At 38.8% G+C, this 6,851-nt stretch overlaps 1 pseudogene; it reads left to right on the top strand.

Annotated features, from left to right (window-relative positions):
- The first annotated feature begins 748 nt into the window (after positions 1-748).
- On the top strand, positions 749-1,587 carry LOC119532693 (annotated as a pseudogene).
- Positions 1,588-6,851: the final 5,264 nt, after the last annotated feature.

Consider the following 6,851-nt stretch of genomic DNA (forward strand, 5'->3'; position numbering starts at 1 on the left):
AGAGAAGTACTGGTAGCAGGGAGCACAGCCCCATTCTGCTAGGCTCTGACAGATCAAGTGGACTATGGGGGGAGAAGGGAAGGTGTGAGTATCACACTTACTAGCAGGATAGAACTCCCAGGTGTGGGTCAAGATCACACTCTGAGAAGGACCTGTTTCAACAAACTGAACATATACTGGGCCTCAAAAAAAAAAAAAAACCCTCAATAAATTGTAAACATTAGTAGTTCAGAATGCATTGTGCTCAAAGCACAATGCATTAAGACAAACAAATTATTACTTAATTTTTTGTGTATGGAAATTTTTAAGCATTCAAAAATTCAGGTCAAAAAAGTTATCAAAACTGAAATTGTGGAGTCTTTTAAAAGAGAAGCCCAAGCTTCCAGTTGAAAAAGATGGCAGTGTAAGATATTCCAGGGTTCCATTGCCTCACAGAATCTTTAAACAGCTAGTGAAAACTGGCAGAGCCATCTTCCTCAAAACTCCAGAAAACAGGTAAAGGGTTGCAGTAAATGGGCAACACTGAATCAAGAAAATGCAGCTTTAAAAATGGCAGGGTGATGAATGTACAACTATGTAATGGTACTGTAAACAATCGAAAGTACAATTTGTTTTGTATGACTGCGTGGTATATGAATATATCTCAATAAAATGATGATTAAAAAAAAAAAAAAAAAAAAAAAAAAAGGCAGGGGATGGAACTGGAGCCGGCCCCAGGCAGTGGATGTGGTCCCACTGAGAGCAGAAGATGGAAGTGACCATAAACTCAGCATCAGTGACCAATGAAAACCTAAGTCAACACAACTTGCTGGCGTTGATCAATGCGTCCCTGCAGTTGAAGTTGACAAAGACCAAAGAGTCATACTCAGGAGCTGCCTATTGTCAGTTTATGAACACACCGTTCCCTGGCTCCAGTGCCTTGAAGAAAGTGAAATTCCAGGCTGAGTAAGAACATGAATACATCCAGAGCTTCCAAATACTACAAGCCGGTTTTAAGAGAATGGGTTAATGTTATTATTTGACAAAATAATTCCTGTGGACAAATTAGTAAAAGGAAAGTTTCAGGACAATTTTGAATTTGTTCAGTGGTTCAAGGTGTTTTTTGATGCAAACTGTGATGGAAAAGGCAACGATCCTGTAGCTGCTAGCCAAGGTCAAGAAATGGCAGTTGCTCCCTTGTTTGGTGTTCTACCTCTGAATAAACCAAAGAAACGTCTCAGCTCTAGCACGGCAGCTCCATGCAGGCCCATTTCAACACAGAGAACCCCTGCAACTCACAAGGCTGGCCTGGGGGTGGTGGGAAAGACTCCAGATGTGAGTAATGGGGATGGTGATGCAGCTGAATTGATGCAGCAAATCCGCATATTCAAACTTACAGTTGAAGACTTGGAGAAGGAGAGCTATTTCTATTTGGAAAGCTAAGGAACGTTGAACTGATTTGCCAGGAGTGCAAGGGGAACAACCCTGTGTTGCAGAGGACTTGTGGGCATTCTCTACACCACAGATGAAGGCTTTTTGATACCTGATGAAGGGGCCCACAAAAGGAACAAGAAAAGTGTTAATCTGAACCAGCAGAGCAACATCTGAATTCTTCACTCCAAATCACGTGCTTAGCTGTCAAATACTCCCTTGTGTTATTCTTCAAAGACTCACTGGTTTCTTTCCATAAGCAAAGAGTGCCTCTTCTTAAAAAGTGCACTTTGCAGAAGCTTCACTCCTTTTCCATGAAGTCTGAGTTAGGAGTTTTTACCTTGTAGCAGAGCAGTGTTAACACCTAGATGGTTCACCTGGGGAACAGAGAGACTGACCCTGGGGCTCCACGTGTGGTTGCTGGAAATGTTGATTGCTGGAGAAGGTGTCTTCATGCAACACATTGAAGTGGAGACCTCATTAGAGAAATGGAAAGTCTGGATCAAATTTTAAGCTAATGTGATAATGCTGTAAGAATATTTAAAATATGCCTGCATACTTCAAAATATAAAATGTGACACAACAGATTTTAGGTGTTCGTCATTGTGTTTAGGAAGGAAGGGCCAGACCTTGGAAACTTCAGAACCTGCTGTTCACAAGGCTTTGCAGGATGGCTTCAGTCCTTGTAGGCCTAGACACTGGCCCAAAAGGAAAAGTTGCTCTGCAAAGCCATTTGGTGTCACTGACTGATTGCATCCCTCTTATAAAGCAAGAGGCATTGTGGCCTGGGTGAATACAGGGTGTGTTTCAACCTTGAGATATTTGAGTTAAAGAGCATGATTTTCATTGAGCATTTCTCTGAAGATTTTTCCAATTATCCCCTGATTTTCTGTGTATTGTGTTTTCTGGGAAATAAGGTGTATCCAGTTTTTTAATCTAACAACTACTTTTGGGGACTTGCCCACATCTCTGGGATTTAAATGGGAGTCATGTCCCATTTTACTGCCTTTTAAGTTTATATTTAATGTGTTTCTCTTCTCTGTACCCCTTGCCCCCTGGGGACTCCTTTTTGGTTCCTTAAATTTTGCTGCTTAGAGTGGAAATACAGCAGGTAGGTCATCAGGCTGCAAGTTCTTTCTGGGCCTCTGGGAAAGGGAGTGATCAGTGAAGGCTGTGGCTATCTTGTATCTACAAGGCTGGGTGTTTTTGGTACCTGCTGTCCACAGCTCTCCACTCCTATTGGAATACTTTGCCAGTGTACTAATCTCTTTGGAGATAAATTCATCAGTGTGTTACTTAATCTTAATTTTCTTTTGCAGAAAATACAGTACCATGACTTATTTAATTATTAATATTTTAAATGTTCCACTCCTTAACCCTCCCTCACTTGCTTTTGCCCACAACCTATTCAGTCCCTTTGACAGAATCCTGCAAAATGTATGTAACACACTACTGAGATAGTTCTGTCCCTGATATATTTGTATTGACTTATTTCTGGTGGTAGCTTGTCCCAAAATGTGTGAGAAAGCAGGTATTTTATGATAAAATTCTTGTGTAGTGCATGCTCTGTGTGGAATTCAGAGGAAAACCCAGATTCAATGATTAACAATGCCAAAAATACGCAAGTAACTAGCAATTGTTCAAATGATAGTGGTGCTATTTCTCTTTTGTGGCATTTTAGACTTTTGCTGCCCTAAATTCCATTTTCTTGGCAATCCAGTTTCCACCTGGTTTTTCTTGACAGGGTTTTTTTCTACTTTAAACAGTTTCCAAATAAAATTCTATATTTCAAGAAAAAAAAAAAGGAAAAGTTCATGGCATCCTTTTTGGCCCTTGCCCCCCAGCCACTCCCAGGAATGTTGTGGAGCCAACCTGCCCTCCCACAGGACCTGTTCTGGAAGGAGCAGAGAACCCCCTATGCATAAGAGGGTGCCCATACATCAGTGCCAATGTATTCAGTGGCAGCTTGAAAGACTGAACTAGGATGCACCCATGGACTTGCCCTCCCAGAAATTGCCCTGAAGGCAAAAGTAGCTTCCAGAGAGCTAAAATGGTATAAGAATCAAGTAAGTCAAAAGTGCCTTGGACAAAGGATTACCCACTTTAAGTCATATAACAGAGCACCCAGGAAGGGGAGAAAGCCTATTTAAAGGGAGCATAGGGGTCATTCAAACTCCTATAAATGGGGGATTCTTAGGGCCATGAGTAAGCACAAGCCCAGGACAAGATTCTTGGAAGAGATGGAGAGGACCCTGCACTTCACATTTGCTTGGATTGATCTTATTAACAGGAGGACTGTTCTAGTTTGCTAATGTTGCTGGAATGCAAAACACCAGAGACAGATCGGCTTTTATAAAAGGGGGTTTATTTGGTTACACAGTTACAGTCTTAAGGCCATAAAGTGTCCAAGGTAACACATCAGCAATTGGGTACCTTCACTGGAGGATGGCCATTGTTGTCCAGAAAACCTCTGTTAGCTGGGAAGGCACATGGCTGGCATCTGCTCCAAAGTTGTGGTTTCAAAATGGCTTTCTCCCAGGATGTTCCTCTCTAGGCTTCAGCTTCTCTCCAAAATGTCACTCTCAGTTGCTCTTGGGTCGTTTCCCCTCTCTTAGCTTCTCCAGAGCAGAAGTCTGCTTTCAACAGCCTTCTTCAAACTGTCTCTCATCTGCAGCTGCTCTCTCAGCTTCTGTGAGTTCTTCAAAGTGTCCCCCTTGGCTGTAGCTCCTCTTCAAAATGTCACTCTCAGCTGCACTGAGTTCCCTCTGTTTGTCAGCTCATTTATATGGCTCCAGTGATTTAATTTAGACCCACCCTGAATGGGTGGACCAACACCTCCATGGAAATTATCCAATCAGAGTCATCACCCACAGTTGGGAGGGGTGTAAAGAATTACAATCTAATTAACACTGATAGGTCTGCCCACACAAGATTACATCAAAGATAATGGCATTTGGAGGGACATAATACATTCAAATTGGCACAAGGACTAAACCCTGAAGGAGAACTCCAACCAACACTGAACCAATTTGAAAACCCTGAGAAAGTAGTCTTTCTCTTGCTTGCTTGGGTTTTGTTAGTGCCTGGAACTCACAGAAATCTCAGTCATGTCACTAGCTGAATATAAACCTAAAGAACATACAGCTCAGAGACTAAAACCCAGAATTAGCACTTTGAAATATTAAAATGTACAATAGTATGCAACAGAAGATTATAAGAAAAAAAAAAAAAGGAAACAGGAAATTATGCCCATCCAAAGGAACAACATACAAGTCCGGAAACCATCAATGAAGAACACCAAATTTTGGATGTACCAGAGAAGGACTTAGAAAAAAAATCCTCAATATGCTCAAGCATATAAAGGAAACATGGAGAAAGAACTAAAGGTTTTCAGGAAAACAATGAATGAGTAATATGAGAGTCTCAATAAAGATGTGCTGGAAATCAAAGAAAATAAATGAAAAATATATCCAGATAGAAATGAGAAGGCACTTAATATGTTACAAAACAAATAATCAAATAAATGTAAAAATAGGTATTAATGGAAGTGAGAGACAAAAAGGTATAAAACTTACAACGGCTGAATAGCCAAATGGCAGAAGAAAGTCCTGCATTATCAGTAGTGACTTTAAATGTAAATGAATTAAACTCTCCAGTCAAAAGGCAGAGATTGGCAGAACGGATAAAAAAGCATGACAACTATGTGCTGCCTGCAAGAGACTCACTTTAAATTCAAACATACAGGTAGGTTGAGGGTGAAAGAATGTAAAAAATATACCATGCAAGTAGTAACCAAAAGAGAGGTGGGGTGGCTAAACTAAATATTATTAAACTGTGATCAAGTGGGATTTATCCCATGTGTGCAAGAGTGGTCCCACATAAGAAAATCAATTAATGCAATAATTCACATTAATAGAATGAAAGGGATAAATACATTATCACCTTAATTGACGCAGAAAAGACCTTTGACAAGATCTAGCACCACTTCTTCCTCAACGTGATAAAGGGCATATATGAAAAATCCATAGCTAGAGTTATACTCAATTGTGAAAGGATAAAACTTTCCTTCTAAGATCAGGAAAAGGACAAGGATGCCCACAGTCACCACTGTTATCCAACATTGTACAGGAAGTTTAGCCAGAGAATTTTGGCATGTAAAAGAAATAAAAGGCATCCAAATTGGAAAGAAAAAATTAAAACTTTTCCTATCTGCAGTCTATATAATCTTATATATAGAAAACCCTGAAAAATCCTCAATAAAGTTACTAGAGCTAATAAATTCAGCAAAGTAGCAAGGTACAAGATCAACTTGAAAAAATCAGTACTGTTTTTATAAACTAGCAATGAATGACATGAAGAGGAAATCATGAAGGAATTCATTTACAAGAGCAAATAAGAGAACCAAATATCTAGGAATAAATTTAACCAAGGTGTAAAGAAATGTACATGGAAAACTAGAAAACATTGCTTAAAGAAATAAAAAAAAAAAAAAAAGACATATAAATGGAGGAGCTTTCCATGTTCGTGGATTGGAAGACTATTGTTAAGATGTCAATTCTACCCAAAGCAACTTACCGATTGAATGCAATCCTAATCAAAATTCCAACAGCCTTTTTTTTGTGGAAATGGAAAAGCTAATTATCAAATATACATGGAAAGGTAAGTGGTCCCAAATAGCCGAAATCCACTTGAAAAGAATAATGTGTTGGAGGACTCACACTTCCCAATTTCAAAACTTCTTACAAAGTACAGTAATCAAAACAGCATAGTAGTAGAATGAGGATAGACATATAGACCAATGGAATTGAATTGAGAGTTTAGCTATAAACAATCACATCTATGGCCAACTGATTTTTTTCAAGGATGACAAGTCCACTAAAGGAAGAAAGAAAATTCTTTTCAACAAATGTTGCTGGGAAAACTGGATATCCATATGCAAAAGAATGAAGATAGACCCCTACCTCATCCATATACAAAAGTTAACCCAAAATGGACAAAATACCTAAACATAAGAAGCAAAACTATAAAATTTTTAGAAGAAGACGCAGAAAAGCATGTTCAGAACTTTGTGTTAGGCAATGATTTTTTAGACTTTATGCCAGAAGCACAAGCCAAAAAAGAAAATAAAATAGATAAATAGGACTTCATCAAAATTAGAAAGTTCTGAGCACCAAAGGATTTCATCATGAAAGTAAAATGGCAATCTACAAAATGGGAGGAAATATGTGGAAAACCACATATCCAATGAAGGTTTAATATCCACAATATATAAAGAAATCTTGCAACGTAACTACAAAAAGACAAATCACACAATTAAAAAATGGGCAAAACCCTTGAATAGACATTTCTCCAAATAAAATATGCAAATGGCCAAAAAACACAGGAAAAGTTGCTCAACATTGTTAGCCATTTGGGAAATGAAAATCAAAACCACGCAGAGA

The sequence above is a fragment of the Choloepus didactylus genome, chromosome 4, assembly GCF_015220235.1.
Source record: "Choloepus didactylus isolate mChoDid1 chromosome 4, mChoDid1.pri, whole genome shotgun sequence".
NCBI classification, from domain to species: Eukaryota; Metazoa; Chordata; class Mammalia; order Pilosa; family Megalonychidae; genus Choloepus; species Choloepus didactylus.